Source organism: Chenopodium album, chromosome 9 (assembly GCF_948465745.1).
Source record: "Chenopodium album chromosome 9, dcCheAlbu1.1, whole genome shotgun sequence".
NCBI lineage: Eukaryota > Viridiplantae > Streptophyta > Magnoliopsida > Caryophyllales > Amaranthaceae > Chenopodium > Chenopodium album.
In genome coordinates, this window is record NC_137842.1 from 6,283,598 (window position 1) to 6,309,110 (window position 25,513).

The 25,513-nt window shown below is 36.6% G+C and overlaps 1 long non-coding RNA gene across 4 annotated transcripts; it reads left to right on the forward strand.

The window, feature by feature from the left end:
* Nucleotides 1–11,893: 11,893 nt before the first annotated feature.
* On the forward strand, nt 11,894–18,602 carry LOC145559483 (uncharacterized). Of its 4 annotated transcripts, XR_014092724.1 has the most exons (9): nt 11,894–12,733; nt 13,270–13,350; nt 13,660–13,744; nt 14,047–14,128; nt 14,335–14,500; nt 15,588–15,657; nt 15,830–15,867; nt 15,987–16,037; nt 18,023–18,602. It is a non-coding gene; the product is annotated as an uncharacterized LOC145559483 (long non-coding RNA). The 4 variants fall into 4 exon arrangements; XR_014092726.1 differs by having other exon boundaries at nt 13,660–14,128; nt 15,606–15,657; nt 18,023–18,596; XR_014092723.1 differs by having other exon boundaries at nt 13,660–14,128; nt 18,023–18,595.
* The last annotated feature ends 6,911 nt before the right edge of the window (nt 18,603–25,513 follow it).

The following is a 25,513-nucleotide window of genomic DNA, read 5'->3' on the forward strand; positions in this document are numbered from 1 at the left end:
GGAAGTGTCCAACCGTCAAATTAAATTAATCCTTGAGAAGACGGTTGCAAGGAATAGGAAGGATTGGTCGGAAAAGCTTGATGACGCTTTATGGGCATATAGAACGGCATACAAAACCCCAATAGGCACAACTCCATATCGTCTTGTGTATGGAAAATCTTGTCATCTACCGGTGGAGCTTGAACACCGAACTCAATGGGCAATCAAGAAGATTAACTTCGACTTGGCTAGCGCGGGAGAGCAAAGATGGCTTGATTTGCATGAGCTTGAAGAGCTAAGATTGGAAGCGTATGAGTGTGCTAGCAACTATAAGAATCGCACTAAGGATTGCCATGACCGAAACATTGAAAAGAAAGCATTTCTAAAAGGCGATAAGGTACTCCTCTACAACTCTAGGATGAAATTGTTTCCCGGGAAACTTTTATCAAGGTGGAGTGGACCTTTTGTTGTCAAGGAAGTGTTTCCACATGGAGCCGTGGAAGTTTGGGATATGGACGGAAAGAGATCATTCAAGGTGAATGGGCATCGCCTCAAGCTTTACTACGAGGGTGCTCATGTAGGTGTTTTAGAATCAACTCAATGTAATCTTACCTCCTGAGTGTGGAAGTCGTCAAGCTATTGACGTTAAAGAAGCGCTTCCGGGAGGCAACCCGAGTAAAAAAAAAAAAGAAAAAAAAATGAATGAGATAGGAAAAGATTAAGAGTGTTGGGAATATCTGATTTTGGCTAATATTGTTGAATTTATGTTCTTGTGGTTTTGATATAGGAACTTGAAGCAAAAAGAGCCGAAGAAAACAAAACAGGAAGCTGTTAACAGCTTGGAGCGGGCGCTCCTATCACTAAGCACGCCTGCTTCAAGCTTAATGAAATAAACAGTGGGCTTCAAGACTGGTAGGAGCGGGCGCTCCTGGAAAACTGCTCGCCCGCTCCTAATGTTCCGTACAAAACAGAAGCTTCAGGTATCTTCAGGAGCGGGCGCTTCAACAGACCTGCACGCCCGCTCTGTAAAGGATTAGAAATCAGAACCAAAGAACTGCATCAGGAGCGGGCGCTCCCATACAACTGCACGCCCGCTCCTGTCTGGGTTAGCAAAAGCAGATTTCACTTCTCAACATTGGAGCGGGCGCTCCACAAGCATTGCACGCCCGCTCCTGGCCAATGTCGTAGCCAAAATTGTTTAAAGGAGCGGGCGCTCCCCTTAACCTGCACGCCCGCTCCTAGCTGGGACAGAAAAAACAGATTCCCTTCTGCAGTTTGGAGCGGGCGCTACTTCCTCTCTGCACGCCCGCTCCTACCTGTCCGGGTAAAAAAAAAAAAAAGAGGGGAGATTTTTTTTTTATCTCTTTTTACCCTTTTTCCCTCATTCTTCACCACTAATTTAAACTTTCATACTCTCTCTCCTCCTTCCCATCTACTTCTCTCTCTAAAAACCTCATATTCTCCAACTTCTCTCTTCAATTTCATCATCAAATCTCAATATTTTTCACTAAAAATTCACAAAATCCTCTTCTCCACTAAATTCTCTATCCAACAACACAAAATTTACACAAATTCGAGCACGGAAATTTCAAACCCTAGAGCACCACCATTGAAAATCGAAGGAAAATTTGGATTTTTCAAGGAATTGGAGCAAAGGAAGCAAGAATCGAGCAAAACTTGGAAGTTCTAGAGTATTTTCATACTCTAGTTGGTATATTCTACTTCCCTACTTCACTTTCCCTCTTCAAGCTTTTCAAATTTGTTTATTTCATAAACATTGTGTAATTAGTTGCATGATTAGGTGATTTCAAACAAATATGGTTGCTAATTGAAAATGGTTGGTGGAAAATTGTGATAGATTGTTGGAGTAGTGAAATTGTGATTGAAAAATTGCATGAGTGTGGTGAATTTGTGCATGTGATTGGTGTGAACTTGAAGTTCATTGTTGATTGTGAAATTGTGTGTTGGAAAATCCTTGTTGGTTGTGTTGGTATATATATATTGAGTTCTTGAAACAGGTACTTGGATTAATTCGGGGGTTTGAAGTTAAGGAGGTTGTGTTTGGTGTATTTTGGTGTTTGTGTGAGGTGTATTAAGTGACCCCTTTTAATCCTTATTCCGCATTTGTCAAAATGGTACTAAGATTATTTGGAGGTGCGGCAGGAAAGAAGAGAAAGACTTCCGGCATCCAAATACCCAAAAACCAAAACCAAAGCCAAACACAAAACCAAGACAATGGTCCTCCTCCCATTAGAATTCCCGAAAAATTCAAAAAGTATCACTCCGAGCTTTCAAAAAAAAAAATCCTTCCTACGAGATTTTATGACAAAAAAGCTTGCCATCTCTTAGGTGTAGATGAAGGAATTCGGTGAGTGGCTGATAATTTCGGATGGTTAAACTTCCTCAAGAAGAGGGAGCTAACCTACGAATCGATCACTCTCGAGTTCCTTTCAACCCTAACCATGCGCCGAATCAATGGTGAGGGAGAGCCTCTTGAGTGTGAAATTAAGTTTAAACTTTTCAATCAAGAAAAAACTTTAACCTTAACTCGCCTCAATGAAATATTTGAGTGGCCCGTATATAATCAAATAGACAACCCCGATAGTTTCTACCTTTCTATCTACGAAGAGCAAAATTGGTGGAATACTATTGCGGGGTATCCTAATTTCACCACCCGGTCTAGCCATGCTAGCCACATTGTCCACCCCGTACTCCGTATATTCATGAGAATTATGGGGTACGCTTGTTTCTCGAAACAAGATCTCGGGAAGCTAACAAAAGAGGAGATCAAATGCCTCTTTATAGCTTCCCGATTTGAGGCAGACCTTGAGGGTAATGTGAATATGGGATACTTGTTTATCCAAAGGTGCATTGAGATTAAGAGGAGCACGGAGTTGAGAGGGGAGATAAAATGTGGTGGGATGATCACAATAATTGACAAGGCTTTGGGTTTCACTAATTGGGTTAAGCAATTGACCCCGGTGAACGGGTCCAATGCCCTTGACATTCCCGGACTTGCCTCAATGCAAATGCTTGTGGAACTCCGTGGTAATGTGACCACATACTCTTGGTTGGTCAAAGGTAAGCACCGTTGCATTCTCCCTAATGCGGCGGTAATGAACACTGTGGGGAACACTTGGCAAGTGCCAATTGAGCCACTCCCCGTGAATGTTCCCGACCTTGACCAACCATCTCAAACTCGCCGCCATAGTATTTCTACCGTTCCTAGGTTTTTGGGCGGCTCCTCCTCTTCTTCTTCCTCCTTCGACCTTGAATCGACCTTTCACCATCTCAATCTAACCAACCAAAGAATTATGCAGGAAAATGAATATCAAAGTTATGTGTCTCAAATGTCCTATCAAAACCAAGTTGAGAGGGGAGACTTTCTCCCCTATGTCAACTATCCTCACCGCCCCGTTCAAGAGGGGCCGGTTGCGGGTTGGAACAACAACCAACCCACCTACTCTTATTGGCAAGGACCTCGTAGCTCCATTTCGGAGTTACAATCCTTCCCTCCCTACGATTATACACAACCCGGGAGTTGTGATTTTAGGGGGGACCCTTCTTATTACCACGTCCCCGAGACATGTGGTAATATAGCTCCCGAGGAGATCGATAACCACCCCTTAAGGGGATGCTTCGGGTTTCCACCCGGGTATGATGGTGGTTAGGGCACTAGTAATGCACCGGACTACGGTCACTATCGTAGTAGCCCCAACTATGATCTTCCTCCATACGTGGATCAACCTTCCTTTTCCGGCAATGTAGACCTCAACTATAACTACATGTCATCGCCGCCTAGGGAGGATGATCGGGAGTAGCCTTTAGACATTTGTTTTTACCGTTCCCTTCTCTTCTTTCCCCATCATGTGTAACACCGAGGCCAGTGTCGAGTTCTATCTTGGGGGGGAGATGTTTCTCATTGTGTCCATCTATCGTGGGAACGGTAATCAAATGTCTAGCTTGGGGGAAGTCTTGGGGTCTTTGTGTCTAGGGTAGTTTTCGGTTTTGATAGGAAATGTGCTTTCATGTGATGTTATTTTGTGCAATGTATGGAGAAGTTTGAGTTTGTATGTGGAATGTTTGGCATGAAAGGCTTAGCTTAGCCTTTGGAACTTGTGGTAGGATTCATGTGTTATTATGTTCTAGATTGCATGCCTATTTTAGGATTGGTTGTGCTCTTTTCTCGATTTTATGGCATGCCTAGGCTAGAACAATTGCATATTGATGTTTTTGTCTCACTTCTCCTTATGTTTGTGCTATATGGAGCATCTTATCTATGGCTTTGATATTATTATGCTTTGGTTGGTTTGCTTGTTGGTTGGTATCATGGGTTGATTGGCATTGTCCTTGGTTTTTCTTGATAATGATTTTTGATGATGATTTGTGTGGATTTATGATGACGGTTTTCCCTAATATCCAAATTTTTTTTTCTTATCCTCTAACATCCAAATTCCCTAATATCCAAAACCCTAATATCCAAATTCTTTAATTAGTTTTCCTTTCCCCCATTTTCAGCTTTCTAAAAAAATAATAAAAAAAATGAGCTTCTAAAAAAAAAAGAGAGTTTGTTTGCCCTTGATCGGTTTGCAATGATGATATTGGATTGTATGTGATGGATGTTTGTTTTCTTTTTGTAATAAAATTTCGAGCATGGTTTAGATGCCCTTGGTTGAACATAGAATTGGTTAGTTTAGGCTAGTGTGAGAATAACTTTGCCGAATGTACGAGACTTAAAGTCTGGGTTGGTGGTAAGATGGTGTCTCCCATCTCAAAGGAATTTGATCCTCAATGGTAGTATTTGATCCCACATTGTTCAAAAAAAAAAAAAAAAATTGGTGAGGTTTTAATATTTTTTCAAGCCTACTACATTTTGCATGAGTGTCAAGGATCCTCTTTGATTTAGTACCTAGATCGAGAACTTGAGTCTCAACTCCCAAGACCGCGGCCTAAATTACTCTTAGTATTGATGAAGGTTGTCATGTGTTGATAATTCACAAAAGTTAAGGCGTATCACTTTTGTTTCTTTAGCTCATCCTTTAAGTTGATTGTATTTAGTAGTTAGTGATGTATATATCCAAGTTTGTCTCAAAAAAAAAATGATGAAAAAAAAAGAGAGAAAGGAAGAAAAGAAGTGATGAAATGTCACCCCCCCCCCCCTAACAATTAAACAAGCTTGGGGGTGTGTTTTTATTTCAATTCATTCTTGGTTTGTAGCATGGGTCAAATTTAGGAACCTCTTAGGGTTTGTTCTTAATGATATACATTTTAGTTTGGCTCAAATTGCAAAACACTTCTAGTTCTATCTATGCCTTAACTTTGTGTCGTAGTCCTTGAGTCTTGTAATGATTAGGAGAGGAGTGGAAGCCTTTGTCGGTGGAGGGAGTTGATTCACAAGCATATGGAGAGGGTACTCTTTCATTGAGATGTCGAGTGTTTGAAACCCGCTTTATCTATGTTTTTCCGGCTCCTTCGAGGAGTCACGAGACACTACCATTAGGGGGGATTTGAACTTTTTGATAGGGACGCGGTAAGATATGTTGAATAGGCTTGAGTTGAGTATTTTCGAGAAGGTTAGCTAGGCCTTGGCTAGTCATGACCGTGGTTGACCTTAGGCATTTACCTCATGCTCGAGTTTTATTGCTCAAGGATTCTTGTATCTATGCATGTGCTTTTCTTTGAGCAAACTGATCTTTGAGTTTGTTTTTGAGCAATGTGAATTGCTTGAGGACAAGCATTTGGCTAGCTTGGGGGGATTTGATAAGTGGTTTATTTGACCACTTATTGTGTCAATTTAGACCCGATTTTGCATTCATTTCCCCTCTTTCTAACCCGTTTTTGAATGAAAATGTTTTGTCTTGGCCTTGTCCCCTCTTGGATTGTGTTTGTCCATGTTTTGCAGGTCTATTGACTCAATTTGGAAAGCATTCAATGCATGATTTGTGTTCAAGGCAAGGAAATTAGAGAATGGAGAGGGCGCTCCAGGGGAGCGGGCGTGCACCTCTCCTGGAGCGGGCGCTCCTCGACTTCAGCAACAATCTGCCCAAGTTCAGAGTCTGTTTGGAGCGGGCGTGCTCTTGACCAGGAGCGGGCGCTCCTCCCTTTGAAGTTGAATTCTGCCTATGTTGTGGAGCAGGGGAGCGGGCGTGCACCATGTGAGGAGCGGACGCTCCTCCTTGACACTTTCAAATCTGACTTTTCATTGAAGCATCTGGAGAGGGCATGCAGCAGAAAGGAGCGGGCGCTCCTCATTGTGGAGCAGGCGCTCCTCGCTGGGAATCCGTTTTCTTTTGACGGATTTCCCTATGTGTTTCGGGGAGTATAAATACTTCCCCGCTCATTTAGGGAAGGAGAACAGTAGCCTAGTTTTCAGAAATCTCTCTTATTTTGAAACATTCCTTTTAATTAATTTAGCTTAGTTTTCATCAAATCAAATCATTGTTTTAGTGAAATTCAAGAATTATTCTCAAGGTTTGGCAATTTGTATTCAACATTTGAAGCTTCAATTAGTAATTTCTTCAACCTTTTTCTACTTAATTTCAGATTTTATTTGGTATTTGCATGTTGCTTGAATCCTTTTAGTTCTTGATAATTCCTTGTTGGATGATAGTGAATTCTATTGTTAACCAGTTTTCCCCAATTATTGAAGTAGTTAGAACCCTAATACTTGTTTGCATGTTGATGAATATGAGTTGTGAGTAGTCTTCTTGCTAGGGGTTGGGTGAAGCTCAACCTTTTAGGTTAATTATGCAAATGTGGGAGTAGCATTGATGTTTGTATTGCTATTAAATTGATTGTATGAGATTGCTTGTTAGTTCCTCGTGATAGGATTAGCTACCCTTGATTTAGGAGCTTGATAGCATGATATGCTTAGTTTGACATGGAAATGTGAATGAAGCATGGCATTACTTATTGCAATTTGATTATGTATCTTCTATTGCTAAACTAATGAGGGATCTAAGTTTAGTAGTGTGAGTTGTTTCCTAATTGCATGAGGTTGATCTTACATATAGTCCTTTCTATATCTTATCTATTTCACTCCCTGTTTGTCTATTTGCTTTGGTTGAGTGGATCCAATTCCCTAGTGTCCTTGACCCATTGATTTAGAACCATAGTTTGTTTGTCTTTTTTACGAACCCCAATTCACCATTGACTTCGAATTAGCTTAAGTGTTAAGATCTTTGGCAACCATATCCCGTTCCTTGTGGACCGAACTCTTACTTATCATTATGCTAGGTTTGTAAGGTGTTTGTTAATAAATGTGTTTGATTGAGTGTGGAATGTGCGACCGTTCTAACGCCCATCATTGGCCAAGCAAAAGTTGAAGGGAAAACTAACTGAGAAAGATGAAGAAAGTGTATGGATTATTTGTACTTTAATTTTGTAATTTGGTTTTAGTATTTTATAATGTTTGTATTATTTGTACTTTAATATTGTAATTTTTGTTTTAGTATTTTGTAATTCAACATTATACAATGCAACATTACATGGTTGATATTTTTAGGAACCAAGCCTGAATTCCAATTGTCGGATAGCTAGAAATAAATCGTATCGTGGTACAAAGGCACTTGATCCTGCTGTATATGTGGTGAGTGGAAGTTTTATTTGTAAGGTTTTTTATATAGGCATATATTTGGATAATATATTCTGATGAACAACACTAACTCTTTCTTATATTTTTGTTTATCCTAATAGGATAATTCGAAAAGTGTGGGAGGTCAAGTGAAAGAGGCTGGCAAAGTAATAGCAACCTATTACCAGCACAAGAAGGTATACCTTGCAAACACCAAAATATGTAGGGAGGTATTCTTTTTCTTGTTTTGGTGACAGCATGTATAGAGCAAGTGACTTGACTTTGGTGGACACTTTCCACTGTTGTGAGTAGAGTTGTTTCTTGCAAGTGGCACAATCGGAATTCTAGTAGTTTTTGAATAAGGTTATCTAGTGCTAATACAATAGTAACTAATATTCTTGCAAGATGTGTGATGTGGTACGAAGAGCTAAGCACATACTTTAGTGAGCTAAGAAAGCAACAGTTAAAATTGTCATAGAAATAGTTTTTAAGTCCTTTAGAGAGCCGTGAAATTGGATAAGAGTTCTAAATTTGTCCTGGCATTAAGATTAGGCTGTTGCTATATAGTTTGTGTCCAGGTGTCAGGTGAATTTATGGTTTCCTTAGATGAAGATTAATCTTCTTATAGAAGATATTACATTGCCTTTAGCAGTATGATATCCACAAGTATGATTCTATGGTTTCCTTAAATGAAGATTAGTCTCTTGTAGTCCGAATGATCTATAATTGTTCTTTGTTCTTCTTTACTACATGTTTACATCTATCCTTTTATTGTGTTTCATATAATATAATGTTTGAGTTAGATGAGAAATTTGATAATAATTCTGAGTATATACATAATTCTGAGTTGTTTCTTTGTATACATCAGTCATGATACATGCATCCTATGTTCCTATATATACATAAAATTTACTAAATGCTTATATGTTTTCTGATTTTCCTTCTATCTTGTTTGTCTAATTAATCCTTTAAGTTGCTGATTTTGTTTATGTCTTGTTTGTTTGTCTTACTAATCCTTTAACAAATTAGTATGCTCTCTCCATTTTATGTTGGCTTGTTTGTCTTATTATTTTTTTAAGTTGCTGATTATGTTCTGTTTTTTCATTTTGTAGACAATGTCTAATGTGAACAGTGCCATTGAGACTTTAGGGAGGGTTTTTGCTACCTTTGACCCTAACAAGAGGCGCATTGTTTCCGATATGGGGTTCGGAAAGCTGTTGTATTGTGCCGGGAAAAGTCTCCCACGGAACTTGTCATACTGGATTGCTACCAGAGTAAATGTGAAGAATAAAACTCTGGTGGCCGTCAATGGAAAAGAAATTCGGTTGAACGCAGTCCAAGTGCGTTGGGTTCTTGGACTTCCGAAGGGGAAAAAACCTCTTCCTAGGAAATGTGTTGATGAGGCTTTAGAAGCCTACTTATATGACAAGTACAGCACTCCTATGGGGAACAGCACTTCTGGTATTTATAAGAGCACTCTACTAAACGCAATTGAGGCCCCTATAGATGATGAGGAAGAGTTCAAGCAGGTTTTTCTGTTGTTAATGCTTAACATTCTTTGTGCAACATCCTGCCACAGAGTGAGCAAGAAGCAAATGCACCCGATTGCCGTAGCTTCTCAGAACCCGAAGAAGTATGACTGGTGTACTCTAGTCTTGGATGAGTTGCTCCACGCTCTACGTGGTTTTAGTAAGAGGTTTTATGCGGATGGGTGGGCATCCTGTCTTGGAGGCTGTACATATTTTTTGGGGGTAAGTGTGTTTTTTTTTTTAAATTTAATTTTTCATCCTAATTTTTTTTTATTTTTTGATGCATGTTTTACAAATGCAATGCAGATCTTGTATCTGGATAGACTACAAAGGATTCCACTACAGTGGGATGTCTACCCACGCATCAAAGTGTGGACAACAGAAGAAATGAAGAAAGCAGAAAAGGAAGATCGGTTGGAGAGTCGTGATTATGGGAAGCTTGGGGTAAGTGTGCATTACAATTTTGTTTAATTGATTTAGAGTTATACATATTCTGAATTTCGCATCAATATGTAAAAGTGAAATAATGATAATAAAATTTGTAAAAGTGAAAAGCTCAATGACTAATTACAATTAACTAGATAAAAAAATTGTAAGACCGGATGACACACACACACACACCATGTCATTTGTTTTCTATTTTTAGGCATTTGAATCTTCTGCTAATTTGTTTAATACTTATAATTTTTCATGTAATGTAGTGCTTTGCTGTGGATCGGAGGAGGTGTCATACGGTGTGGTTGACCACCCAAAACGAGAAATGGACACTCTCCTGACTCGAAGGCATTTCAAACGGAGAAGGAATGCTGAGGTGTCTGAGTCAGACACCGACTCTGAGTTTGAGGACACCGAGGACGAGTTGGAAAAGCTATGTTCAACTGTTAAACAAAGAAGGACACATACGAGAGGAAAGCCAAAGAAGAAAAAAGGTAAATTATTCAAGTGCGGGTGAAAATATAATATCAAATGTTGATTTTTTCTGTTAATATCTTGATATTTTCCCTTTTATTGTAGATCATCATAAAGATGTTGCTGAATTTGAGGTACCTATTGACGGTGAACCTGAAGTAAACATGGAGTGTGATGGACACACTCATGTTCAGCAAAATACGGTTGTGCCACCAGAGTCTGAAGTTGTTCCAGCTGAACCTCACCATCCAGAGGTCGATCAACATGAGAAACTAGGGGAGGTCCAACCAGAGGTACAACCAGTGTGGTTCATGATAGTGACCTTGATCAATTTCATGATGCACGGGACGAGTACAACACGGGGTCAGAATATCTCACAGGGGATGAGCAAGAGCCCGACAATCATGAAGTGGAGGCAACTGCGAAGGAGCACTACAAGAAAATAACCTTTTCGTAGCGATTATTTTAACCTTTAGTATCTATTGTAATTGCAACAAAAAGCTTTCCTAACGAATGGTCATTCGATACAATATCCCCCGTTGCCTTAGCCTTTAGTAGTGGTTTTCAATATTGCTAGGGTTGGCCTCAATAATCGATACGAAAAACTACATCCAATCGTGGTGATTATTGTAGTGATTACAACCGCTATAAATGTTTAACTCATTTTCTTCAAAAAAAAAAAAAACATGTGTATGATCTTTACAAGATTCGAACATGAAACCTCAAATTCTTATATTAAATGTTTCACCAATAAGATATGCCATATTTTATGTATTCTTTGTCAAACAATATTTCTATATCTAGTGTTGAAAAGGCTTTTCGTATCGATTTTTAGGATTTAGTGGCGATTGTAAATGATACGATTTCTCAAAATTATATGAATGTGTAAAAATAGTGTGGATATATATTATTATGTTTTCCGTATCGATTTTATATAGGAAAACCATGGAGATTGTAAAATGATACGATTTCCTTAATTATTTCACAAGCATATTTGCATATTGTAGCGAATGTACGTACAATCGCTACGAAATAATCGCTACGAAAAGACATTTTTCTTGTAGTGGAGATAAAGGAGAGTATACCTGACCAAGGGAACCCTGTGCATGTGCATGGTGACCCTCAGCAGGTTAACTCTCTCATTTCCCTTAACTTTGATGCAAAGAAACATTTGATGGGTGCATAGTTGTAATAACAAGTTGTCTCAAATGGCTTTCAATATTTTTTTACAGTTTGCCATTATGAGATAATTTTTTGATAGCATAAGTTTGGGACATAATTATTGACACAATTTTGATAGCATAAGTTTCGGACATAATTTTTGACACAATTTTCATGTCTGTAAAAGGAGATAATTTTTTGCATTTACACATTTTGACAACTAGTGGAAAAAAAAGTTACAAGAAAATGTTTGTTCTTAAGTACTTCAAATAATGATTTAGTACTTCAAATAATGATTTAGTTTAATGCTTATTTAGTAAATGGTCTAAGAGTATGGTAAGAGTATGGTATAAAATAATGGACCACAATCAATCATATCTATAACCCTTATAAAAGCCCCAACCACCCTTACTATTCCCAATTTACTGTTCCTTATGAACAGAGAATTGACTTTTATGCCCTCCCCTGCCCTTAGCACCCTTCCCTGATTGACAGGGCTATTTTGGTCTTTTCGCTTTGATATTCATGCTGTTCTGAATGAGCTGACGCGTGGCATTCATCCTCTTTGGTTAGCTAAATCAAGTTTTTCCCTTTCGTTTTTCTTTTTCCTTTTCCTCCATTGAAGCTTACTCCGAGCTTCAAATGAGGGCTCGAAGAGTACTCTGTATTTTATCTCTTCTCCATTACAGCAGCTCCTTGAGGTAAGATCTTTTATCAATTTAATAATCATCTAATATCAATTCGAAAATCTAGGGTACATGTTCAATTTATTTTGGTTGATCTTATGGAGTAATTTTCTCAAATTCGATTACTGAGGTAATTTCATATTCTTTTTGGGTTTTAAGTTCTGTTTGTTTTGATGGGTTTTATTCATAATCAGGTGGGTTTTGTTGATAAAATTAGACTTTTGAGGTGCCGAATGGTGGTTGCTTGATGCCGCTGTTGTTTGGCATTAGATTGTGTTGGTTGCGGTTAGAATGTTACCGTGAAGTGGCGAGGAGTAGCAGTAGTAGTAGTTTATGTGGTTGTGTAGCAGGGGAAATGCGGGGGTGTGCGATTGTGTAGTAGGGGAGATGCGCAGTGGCTGTTGTAGTGTTGGTGATGGTGGTTGATGGGCTGCTTGTGGCTGTTGTTGGGCGTAGGTGGAGAATTAATGGTGGTGCGCGATCGGTGAGGTTTGTGGGCTGATGTTGTTGCAGGGGAGATATTGTGACGTGTGAGAGGGCTGTTTGGGATTTTTGTGAAAGTTTTTGGGGTCTAAAGTTTGTAATTGTGATGTGTTTTTTTTATTTTATTTTATTTTTTTAATTTTGGTATTTTTTGTTTGAAAATGCGTTTGGATAATTGATCGTTGTTTTCCTTAAATCGACACCGTTTTGTTATTAATCTAAAGTTTTAATCTTTAATATTGCAGATTAATTGGAGTGGAGTTTTGCTAGCTTTTTTTGGGTTTTTGAAATTTAATGGGGTCAAGAATTTGCATGAACACGTCTTGTGGGGCAAATTCTACAGTCTGATGAAAGAAAGGCAAAGGCTGGGAATTGAAATCTGGTGAAATTGCTGATCTGTGTTTCAACTGCAGGTAACCCCATTTTGCTAATCTTAAATTTGTTTTATTCAATAGTTACCGCCGTTTTTTTGCATTGATATGTAATGTTTTCAAGTAATTCAATTATACCTTGGGATTATTTGCATTATTGGGTTAGTTATGGCTCTTTATTTTTTTAAAAAAATTTAGACGAGCTTAATCCGAAAGGTAGCTCAATGAGCTAAAGAGACGTGAACTTAAGTACTTGTTTTTCATATTAGCTTTGGTGTGATTAGTGCTGACCTCTGGGAGAACGCTATATGCTCCGGAGAATGGGGTTTGGAACATGTCTAAGCAACAAATTTAGCACCTATTTAACAAATGTAGGACTAAAGTTCAAGCTTTTTTTATACTCAACTAAAGTTCAAACTTTGCAATTAGATGATAAACCTTATTATTGTTGATTGAGTTAGCCTTGATTTCTTATTGGTGTGTTTCCTTTTAGGTTTCTATCAAGCCTTTCTCAAAATTTTTGTTTTTGCTAAACCAGTTTCCAACACTAATAGTTGCAACCTAATCAAACGGTGCAGGGACTCGGCTGGTTATGATCTAGCTAAAAGGTTCTGCCACAAGTTTACACATCTATCTCCTGTATGGTACGATCTTAAGAGGTATGCTCTGGTGAACACATTTTGCAATTTGCAAGCTAGCTCTTATACTCAATAGATGACAATTGTTGTGCTCTTATATTATTTCCTCTTCTAAATACTTTGATTTCCTTGGGTGCAATACAAATTAATTTATATGTTTTTATCTGCATTTTTTTCCTCTTTTGCGTGTGTAAGAGATGAAGAGAAAGGAAAAGAGAGGATTTTTTTTTTTTTTTTTTTTTTTTTTTTTTTTTTGGAGTCTTCTTGTTGACAATGATTTTGTAAGTATTTGAACCTTTTTTAAAAAAAAGTTATTTTACATGTGGTCAGTCAAGGGACAAAGTTAGTTCTCGAGGGAAGACACAATGCTGATACAGGATGGATGTCTGAGCTTAGATTGAGAGGAAATGCTCAGGTAACAGGCCAGCTTATTGTACTTGGATGAAAATTTCATATTGCAGAGTCATGCATTCAAATTTCTTTCTGCATGTCACTTCATCTTTTCCGCCCAGCATACTTTTTTGTATCAGGATTAATAATTAAGTGCCTATAGCAACTATAATGAAACTGAAATATACATGTATACTATTTGCCTTTGTCTTTGTGAGTAGATTCTCTCCCCACTTATTTATTCTTTTTGGATTGTCTAAGTTAATAGGATGATCTGTTTTCTTGAATGAACTTTGACTATTGATGTGTAAATTTTACGAAGAGTAGTCCTTGAAGCAGTGCCAAAGGATCTGCTCAGAAACAAGAAACAAAGGGACAAAGCTATTGACCTGCTTATAACAGAGTGCAAGTAAGCATATTATTCTGAATTTTGTTCTTTTTAGCAAGGGTATAACAATAAAATCAACCACAGTTTGATATATTTGTGATTTTAGCCTTTAGTAAATCTATGTGACAACTGTCTCCGGACATGTTAACAAGGTTATGTAACGTGAGTACGTGACTATAATTTTGTGATGGGGGATTGATTTGTTTGTTGTGTTATTGGGTGAATAGGAACCAGTGTTGTTCTTGAAGCCAACATCATCATACTTGGAAAATGGAGGAACCATTGAAATCCCAGCTTCAATGCAGCAAGTTTGGTATGAAGCTGAGCTTGCTGTTGTTATTGGCAAGAAAGCTCGCGATGTTTCTGGATCTCAGGCCTTGGATTGCGTTGGAGGTTTGTCTCTCTTCGCCTTCTTACTCTTTTACTCTCTTTATATATAATAGGCCGCATTTGATTGAAGTTTAATCATTGAGAAATATGGTGAAAATGAACGCAACCTGCTATACCATTATCTATTTTAGAATAATTGACACGCATTGACTTTTTGCACGATTTATATATTAACTTAACTGTAGTTTTTTTTTTATTATTTTATTTAAACAGTGATTATGACTCAAATAGATATTAACACAAATTTTCATTATATTAACACAAATTTTCATAATATTAAAAAAAAAAACTTATTATTTCTATAAAAGTTTTTACCAATGTTTAATTATAGTTAACGATAATAGTTGTTAGCCATTTGACAAAATGAAAATGCAATTTTCATTTCTGGTTTAATAATCAATGTTAATTGATTCATTTGATTGGGATCTAAATCTAATTTTATAAAATGAATTTTGGTAAGTCATGAAATGACTGGGGTCTTTTTGGAGTTTTGGACTGACCACTGTGCTCAGGCCCATCAGGTTAATTGGCAGCCCAAAACCCATTTTTAATCCATAGGAGTATAAATGTGGGAGAATTGACTAAAGAAAATTACTTGCACTGTTTTGGAGCTTTCAATTTTTTTTTTTTTTTTTGACACATTTGGAGCTTTAAATTAAATGTACAATAATAAGTAATATAGAATCACTATTAAAAAGTCTGTCACAAAGCAATTAGCAATGAGATTTGATGACAAGCTCAATATTGTATGGTGAATACTCTGAATTTTTTCTAACTCGAAATAATACTCCTAGATCACAATTGATTTAGTTCGTTATTATGAATGTAATTGAAATTTCATACTCCATAATACCGTGACTATCTCTTGTACTACGTATGTTTTCATGTATAATTGTCTTTTGGGGAAGGGGTACGAGAAACATGTGACATCATACACATACTATTTAAGAGCATACGAGTAATTCGTAGGAAGAGTGAAAGTAGTCCACTTAAAACTTTTTCAACATCCTTTTGAATTAGAATCCTTCTTTAGTATCCTAATGATCTAAAACTACAATTGTTCTTAATTTGGAAAGAAAGCTAATTGCAGTGATCTTGACTTTTCAAGTTATGCTCTTGGACTTGATATGACAGCAAAGGAACTCCAAGCTACTATCAATGTAATGTACTCATTTTTTAACATTAACTAATTATAACATCAACTTCTATTTCTATCAAATATCAGATTGGAAATTAATTATATTAACATAAAAGGTTCCTGTCATGAAATTCTGTAACAAACTTTCAGATGCTGCTCTAACTTTATGTTTCACATTTTCTTCTGGCTGCTAGCTAAGGGACTCGACACGCTTGCACCCATCAGTGAAATGGTAAGATATGATTTGAATAAATACATTCATGTTTTCAAACTCTCTTATATCGAATTCAATACATTATTAGGACATGATATGGCAGGATTATTTATCTTTGGTTTGTCAATTCCCTGCAGATCCCCAAAACTGCAGTGCCTGATCCTCATGACTTGGAGTTGTGGCTAAAGGTTGGTCTATCAGACCTTATTTGCTGTGTTTTTTTAGTTAACTCTGTAATGTATGCGTACTATCCTTGTTTGTGATTGATTAAATAAGATTTAAAGGGCTAGGGAGGAGAGAGAAATGTGTATATATATATATATATATATATATATATATATATATATATATATATATATATATATATATATATATATAAAGGTCAGAAGAGAAATATATAGAGTAATAAAGAAAAAACATGGCCGAGAGAGAGAGAGAGTGATAAAGAAAGAGATGGGTCGGAGGAAAAACAAAGAAAGTGAGGTTTGAGCAAAGAGGAAGATAGAGAGAAGCTGAGAGATATAAAGGGGCAAGGAGGAGAGAGGTAAAGAGAGGGGGGAGGGGGAAGAGAGGGGGAGGGTCATACTTAGTCTGAGAGAGAGGGAGAATGAGGGGGGGGTGATAATTCTAAGGACGAGAATTGAAGCACTTTGATCAGCAGTAGTTCTAAAGAAAGGAAGGATGTGCATTTTGTAAAGAATTCGAGTGAACAGAAGAAATCCTTAGAAGGAATTAAGATCCTCCTTGCAAAAGACAGATCTTCAGAGAGTGGCTACAATAATACTGGACAAAGTAGGAACTGGACTGATGGCTGTCGGATATGGATTACATACCACCCTGTGTATGAAGCTTGGCATGTTTGTAACACTTTGCAGCAACCAGCCTAGATTTATCGGTTGGAAAGAAAATCTGCTCAACTTAAAGTGATGTTATTAGTTGGTTATATCTGATGCATGATTTTGAGTTAGTTTGAGTGAAGATGGCGACACTATTCATAATATGACTATCATATGTATTCATTTTTTAGGGAGGAATTGGAAAAACAGAGAGGGCTCATGAAAGATATAGGAAGCTGCAAGAACAAGGGAAAACTAAGCAAGTAGAGATAGACTTAAGTTTTAGGATTATATTCTCAACTTTGATGTCAAATACTTATATTGTTTGTGTGTTTTGTACTGTCTGCACTTCTTATAGAAGCAGGATCCTGATGATTTTGAAATCTCATGATGGTTTGATGACATCCTTTACCCTTTTGACTGTCCCAGCTTAATTATTGAATTACCTATATTTTCTGAATGATAAGGATATAAGATTATCATAAATAAGTTGGGTTAATACTTATATTGTTTGTGTGTTGTGTACTATAGTATTGTTTGATGATTGTTTCATAATTTGTGCTCTGTGGCTTGAGTTGTGATATGTGAAGATGTCTTTGTTAATCACCTTATATTGTTTTCACAATCTACTCTTCCAATATTCTATATCATATTAATGAAGTTTGTAAAGAGTGTACGAGTGATTTATTAATATTTTAAAGTGTGAAGAATTTTATGTGATTTTTGGAGCCTAATTGAATTAAGCACAAATTTGAGCTTACTAAAGTACAAGTAAAATTAAACTCAGTTTAGTCATGTCGGTATACAGATGATGAATTCATGTCATGTGTAGGGGGGCAGCATCACGCAGTTGCTATCTAAGTTACATCACTGATTTTTAATCTGCCCACAGCTACTACTTCTCAAGAAAGTCATTTTTATGGATATCAAGATGTAAAATTAGGGTAATTTAACGGGGGGGAGGCAAAAGCAGCTTGTACTTCAGAAATTTAAGGACCCTAATTTTACAGCAGCTTGTACTTCAGAAATTATATAGAGTTTTGTCTGGGTGTTTAAATTAATATAGTCTTAAGACTCTTGGTTCAGCTAACTATACTAGAAATTTTTTCAAAAAAAAAAAAAACACACACACACACACCCTATACTAGAATAAGTTGATCCATTCCATGTATTTTTGCTTCTTGTATCCTTCCATTAAACCTTTATCTGGTTAAATATGCTATCAAAAATAGTGACCTGCCAGCTCTTCATGTACAGACCAAAATTATGCTATCAAAAAGTTTTTGAATTGTTTTTTTTTTGTTCTTTGTTGTGCTTATAGTTCCAAATTCTTGCAGATTTATGTGTTTGCGCTGATGGTGGGGTTGAATGTTCAAGAAAATGAAAATATTGCAGATATGTGTTTATTTTACGGCTGAATTGCAATGGAATGGTTGGATAGTCAAAGCTGTAAGAGTTAGCACCAACATGATTCCGAGTTCTTACATTCATTTATGTGTATGTTATGCCTATTTTTTCTGTTATGAATAGTATTTTTGTAGGGTTCTTGAAAAATGGTGTAAACTCAAATTTGTGTGTTGATATAGGCTTTTATTCTGTTTTTTTTTTCTTTTTTTTTTTGGGCTCAAAATCATGAATCTAATTTTTAAGAGCTGAATAACATAATACGGAGTACATAGTTATTGAAATATTTGTCATATATTCTAAAGTTATGAGAGTTTTTAGCAGGTAAATTTGTTACTTAATTGATGTTTCAAGCAAGAACTTCAAATGATTTTTGGAGCCTAATTTGACAATTCTAATAATGGAGTTGAGTGTGGTTGCTTCGTCGAGTGCTCTTCCCAGTTCACCTGGCTGTTAGCCTACCAAACACTTGCAATGATTCAAGTATCAGTTATTCAACAATATATTGAGAGAGGGATGGGAAAAAAGTAATGTAAAATGTGTATTCATGTAAAAAGTTACAATAAAAGATAAAAGAATACACAATATATTTAGAGGGGGAGGGGGAAAAAGTACAACCTAAAATTTATAAATTCATTATTGTTAACAAGTATGACTTCCGTCACATTTTGCTAATCGGAGCATGTTAAAAACTTTATGTGATCAATCATTTTTAAATTTCAACTAACTACTCATGTTATAATTAATGAATATCCTAAGATAATTATTTACTTAGCATCATCATCAACTGATTTATTAGCTTGCAATAAGTATCAAAAGCATTTTTTGAAGATATCTTGCAGTATGAAATAGTACAGTTAGAATATTATGTCAATCTAAAAGAGGATTCAAGGGGTTTCCAAAAAAAAAAAAAGGATTCAAGGCAAGAAGGAGAAGGAGAAGGAGATGGATTTATTTGAAATAAGTGCTAAAAGCAGAGATTGGGAGAAGAGTAAAGCATGTTCACATTTACTGAATTTAGCTGAACTGAGCTGAGTTGAGCTGAACTGATTGATTTATTTGAAATAAGTGCTAAAAGGAGAGATTAGAAGGAGATGGATTTATTTGAAATAAACTTATTGATTATCTCATTGTGATTGATTATCTCATAGTGAACATGAATTATATAAAAGCACTATTAACAAAGATATTGTGCTAGATTGAGAAGGGAGGGGGGGGGGGAGGGTCTAGGAGAAAAGAATGAAGTAATTGATCCCTCTGTCTCTCTCAGCTTCTCTCTATCTCCATCTTTCTTCCGACCTCCCTCTCTTAATCTCAATAAGTATATGTATTATATACAATATACTTAAATTAGGAGTCTAACCACACTTGTCTATGTTCATTTTAATTTGAGTAAGGGTTGGTATTAACACATTAAACTGATGCAAGCAACTTCCCTTTTACTAATCCTCCAATCGCCTTGATCGCACCACCCTGTTTGTCAATCCTTCCATCACTTTGATCACACCACCCAGTTTTTCAATCCTCCACTTAAACCTCCAATTGCCTTGATCGCACCACCCATTTTGCCAATCCTCCAATCACCTTGATCGTTCCACCCAGTTTTCCCATCCTCCAATCACCTTGATTGCACCACCCAATTTGCCAATCCTCCAATCGCCCTAATCGCACCACCCAGTTTGTTAATCATCTAATCTCCTTTATCGCATCATCCAGTTTGCCAATTCCCCATTCACAACACCTAATTTACCAATCCTTTAATCACACACTCACTGGCTCACATTGATGTAATTTGTACTTTTCAATGATTTTAATCAACTTACCCATATATTACATTAATTCCTTAGCAGCACAATCTATTCTATCATATTTCAACTTTGATCAACGCCAACATCTATACCTAACTTGTTACAAATAATAAAACGTTATAAATAATCTACACATATATCATCGCATAATTGCACATTAATCACCAAGGATAGATCACCAAATTGGGGGACTGCGCGACTCCAGTTTTAATTCAAGCATTAGTTATGCGCAATTTAGGTGATGAGGATCAAGCCTGATGATTAAAGAAAGAAAGGAATACTCGAGGATGTTCACCAAAAAAACAAGACTGTATTCAAGAAAATATTAGGGAACAGTTGTAATGATTTGATTAGTTGATGATAAAGCCATTACAATGCTAAAACTATATTAATAACTCATTTCGTACAATCTTTCTGTTATAACAAAATGCTAAATATCTCGCCAATCATTCCCCTTAATAACATGCTCATATGCCTTCAGCATGCCATCCGATGTTGCCCACTCTAGCCTCTATGTTTGCATCATTATGTACTATAACTAAAGTGATCATTAGCAAAATTAAAATACATTAACACATAAAATACGACTAATTACACACTAATCACGAGACGAAATCACATTGGGGGACCGCGCGCATAGCGCGCGGGCCAACAACTAGTAATTTAAAAACACAAATTATTTGATGTAACTTTCCTGACAATATATGTTAGTTATCTGACAAATACATGCATTAACTATCAATACATTATGTCATTACCATGTGCATTTGATGGGACTATTCTGACAGTATAACCTCATACTATAATAGTATAAGTGCAATGCAATTTTTGTTACAGAATTAACCTAGGGTATGCTTGCCTTGTAATGACAGGTGATGGTTCAAGATTTGGATCCAAATGACAATGGTGATGATGAAGAAGTAGGTGCTGGGATTTTGGCTGCAATAAGCTACACACCTTGTGATCAAGAAGGCCCAAGTGGTTTGTCAAAGTATGTGTTTAACAACCCGGAGGGAATGGCTTTGCAACGGAAAAGTTCATTCACTGTTGAGGATGTTGAAAACTACCTCAAACATGTTGATACGGAAAACTGTATCCGTTTTCGAAGGTTTAAAGTCTTCCTTGGATGGTAAACATATTGTGTCGGAGCCTTCACAGACTTGCAAGCAGCTTGCTGATGGTGGAAGTACACAGTGACGGTACTCTCGTAGTTGCTTTTTAATATTGTTAAACTTTTAATAATGTCATTATAACTTCTTGGGTAGTCATTTCATGTTTTTGGAATTCATACTTTGGTTATACAAGGTTGTGATATACTGTGCTTAATTGGTCTTTCATACTTTGGTTATACCCTTAATGAATTATACAAGGCTAAGCTCCTTCAGCCAAATTGTGAATTGGGAAACACTTAGCACCTCTAGAGATGTGAATCTTTCTACCACCAGATTAAGAAAAGCTACCAGATCTCCCTTTTACTCTTTTAGTGATACTTGGTTCACTGCAATTCTCTCTAGTTTTTAAACTAAGCATGCAATGTTTATTTATGCAATGCAATTGGTAATGTGTGGAGTGAAATCAAAATGTGATTTTGCAAACTAAAGAATAGGTCTATGGATAATGTGTTTATTTTTGCACTTGTCAGGCAGTAGGGGTGGTGGTGGCCTCCGGTTGTCAGGTAGGGGTGGCTTCCACTGGTGTAGTAGGGGAGGCCTCCACTGGTCAAGCCACTGGTGAAGTAGGGGTGGCCTCCGCTGGTCAGGTTCACATTCAGCAACCTAGAGACCTCGGCAACTACATAGGCTACTCTTCTAAAGAGGAACCTGTCACGCCACTACACCAGTTCACCAAAGCTTAACACCTGATACTAAAAAACAAGACAGAGAGAAGCAGAAAGCATAGGCAGTTGGCTCCGGCTTTGTTGGAAGCCGCTTGCGTAAGAACATGGAGGCCTAAGTGTATAAGGAGGTACTTTGAATCACTTTATCACTTTGTGATAAACAACACGATAGCCTCACCAAGGTTCACACATGATGAGTGAGTGTTTATACAACTTACATGATTACATATATTTTTATTTTTTAATATTTTGATTTAATCTTGGACTGTGCTGACAGTTTGGGTACATGTTTTGTTACAGCTCTCCCCACACATTTATCAAATGCGGAGGAGACTTTGTTAAGATGGTTTATTATGGAAAAATTGTCCATCAAAATGGAATGGTTTATGATCAGGTTAGCTGCGATTAAAGTTCATTTTTATACTTGTCGAACATAATTTATTCAACTATATTAATTTAACACAAATGCTTTTTGATGCAGTATGTCCGTACTTGTGCAATCCTATATGAAAAGGTTTGGCAGAAACAATTTGGTGATCATAGTCGGAGATTCATGCTTGACCCAACGTTTTCGGTAACATAACAATTTTTTAAAATGGACAATATTTCACAATGAGTATATGTATGTAACATATGTATGTAACTAACACAACTATGGTATGTAGATACTGGTCCAGAACTGTTCGACTATGGAGGTTGGGCTGAGGAGGATAGCGGAGGCACACACTAAGAAAATTAGGGGCACTCAACAGAATACATGCGGTAAATATAGAAACTCTGTTCTCTTTAATTTTTGGGGCTTGGTTTGTTAGGTGCCTGGTTTGTTAGGGGCTTGGTTTGGTTGACATTTGTACAGTGTTGTTGTGTAGAAGGTTTTAGGTAGTATTTTAGGCAGTGATTATAATTGATATAACCTGTTGAAAAATAGTAAATATCAAAAAAGTTTTTAGCTCAAAGACCTTAAGGTACAAAATATTTACAAAATTTTAATAGTATATTCTCGGTAACAAAATCTTTACACTAACAAAACCATATAAATATATAATTGATTCTATTTTGTTTAACATATTTTTGTTCTAGTCATGCGAGAGAACCACTGGTATTGTGTTGCATTTTCTCTTAATAGGGAAGAGATAGTGGTCATGGATTCATTGGATACAATCACAACATTAGAGGTCAACAAAGATGCCATTACCAAGATGGTAAGCCAGTGTGCTTGATTTTTTTGTACTACTCGTCATGAACAAAATCTGATGATACTGACGTATATGTGATTTTAGGCCATTGCAATGGATTTGGCATTCATCCGATGGTTCGGCTATTAGAGAGATTACACCTTTACCAATTATACACGTTGAGTTCTCCCAATGCCACGTCAGCAAGATATGTCAGTTCGACATCGCTCAATAGTTAAACTTATGAATGGTTTTGCTTAATTGTGTACTAACTTGTTAATTTATGTTGTTGCAGCCATAGCTCCGGAATACATATGTTGATGGCTATTAAGAGAAATGCTGAGACCTTTGTGACCGAATCGGTGGAGGTAAAAATTATGTTGCTTGTCTTTGTTTTACTAACTATTTATCATTTTAGAATCCAAACACCCGTTCTGATTTTTAAATAAAAACAGGTTCCTGATATTGCACATGAGAGAGCATGGTTGTTGTGTGAAGACGTCATGTCAGAATTCAACGAAGCTAGACCATATGTGCAAGAGTTGATTAAGGACTTCTGCCTATAATTGCAGTTTCCCATATATGTAGTAGATGGAGTACTATTTTGTAACTGTTATTTTGAATTTGATATATCCATGTATGACTAATCCTAATTTGATATATCCATGTATGACTCATCCTAATTGAATACTGAATTTTGATCTGCAGGTATTAAGATTTCCCCTAGAGAATTTATTATTTATGTACCTGTTTCCTGTAACATAACCTACGGTCCTACGGATTATGATGCAAAAAGAAAACCAAATACCATCTGATGTGCACGAAACCTGATCTAATGTTTGTCCTTGAGATTTGTCAATCGTCATTGCAAAGCTTAGCTTGATATGAAACTGCAAATCAATTTGAGGTATAAAGACACGCTCACCCTTGCAGTGACAACGACAATAACACATTCAATGACATTTGAAAAGAATCTCTTACATATAGGACGTGTGCCATTGCAAAGTCTAGACAAAGGCAACAAATTTCACAGTTGGGTTACGTACCAACTCACGAGGACTCATTCCTCCAGTACAGAGCTTATTAATTGTATGTAATGTATCATTAAGTATAATGTCAAAGCTTTTAATTTGCAGGTGACAGAAGCACTAGGGAATTTATCAATTAAGAATGAGTTTATACAATCTGCATCGTTATTCATTGGTGTTAAGAGTAGCCCTCTTTGTAAAGATGTCACAAGGAAGCTTATCTACAGCGATCTCAGGGAATGTCTCTGCTATAACCTGGGAGATAGAATCCTTGTCAGAACCAATCGGCTTTCCAATTTCCTGTGTAGCCCTATAAATCAGTTTTTTTGTAATATTGGAGTAAAAAAAATGTATTTCAAACTTCTGCAACATCAACCTAAATTAAAGTTATACAACTAATCCAAATTTACAAAGCAACCAACTTAAACACTTCTCTTTTGAAAAAAATATATACTCCCTCCGTTTTTAAATACTTGCTCCATTTCTATTTTTTGCACTATTCATCTGTCCTACTTTGACTAATGTTTGTGATTTATACATAAGAAAAAATATAGTCTTGTGGGTACTTGTCGGAATCATATCAATGAATAGATTATTAATTTTCAATTGTTAGAATTTATACTTATTGATAATTATAGATATTAGTGATCAAAGATTAGCATCGGCATGCGTGTCCAAGAGAAATGGAGCAAGTATTTAAAAACGGAGGGAGTATAAACAATGAAAAAAGTACGATGTTACAAATAAGCAAGCAAAAAAAAACAACGATGATGTATACCACGTGAGCATCCTAAATCATCAATTTTTTATTTTTTTTTTTTTTTTTATAAGAACATCATCAACATTTTTAATAAAAAAAAAACAAACAATTGTAGTTTTTTTTAATAAGAAAATTATAAAACGGGTAAACAAAATTGGATCCGGGTCTGGAGGTTAGACCCGGATCCAGATTCGTTTTTTCCAGCAGGACTCGAATTTGACGGATCTAAAATTTGAAGACCTATATCTGTGAAAAACGATTCTGTATCCACGGACCCGGGTCGAGTCCAGATTTACTGTCATCCCTAGTTATAGCCCTTGGACTTCATTGTGTTTACACTTTGATTAAGGGTCTGTTCTCATTGACTGAACTCAGCTGAACTGAATTGAACTTAACTGAATAGAACTGAACTGAACAAAGCTGAACTGAAGTGAACTGAATATTTTATAAGAGAAGGAAATTAGGAGTTGAACTGAACTGAACTGAACTGAGCTGAGCTGAACTGAACTGAATTGAATTTCAACGTATGAGAACAGGCCCTAATTGTGGAGTCTCACACAAACTTCAATACATTTGATGACTTCCATTAGACCACATGTCACCTCTTTATCACTGATCTCAAGAGAATACTACTAATAAAATGCTCCTTCTGTCTCCAAATTTTCACTAATGAGCAACTAATAATTTTAATGGTTAAAGTTTTACATTGGCAAATGTGCACAGTCAAAGTGGGAAGAACATTTAGAGATGAAGGGAGTATAAACACACTTGGCCGATTTAAAGTCACTACAATTTCAATCCTAACCAACTGGTAAT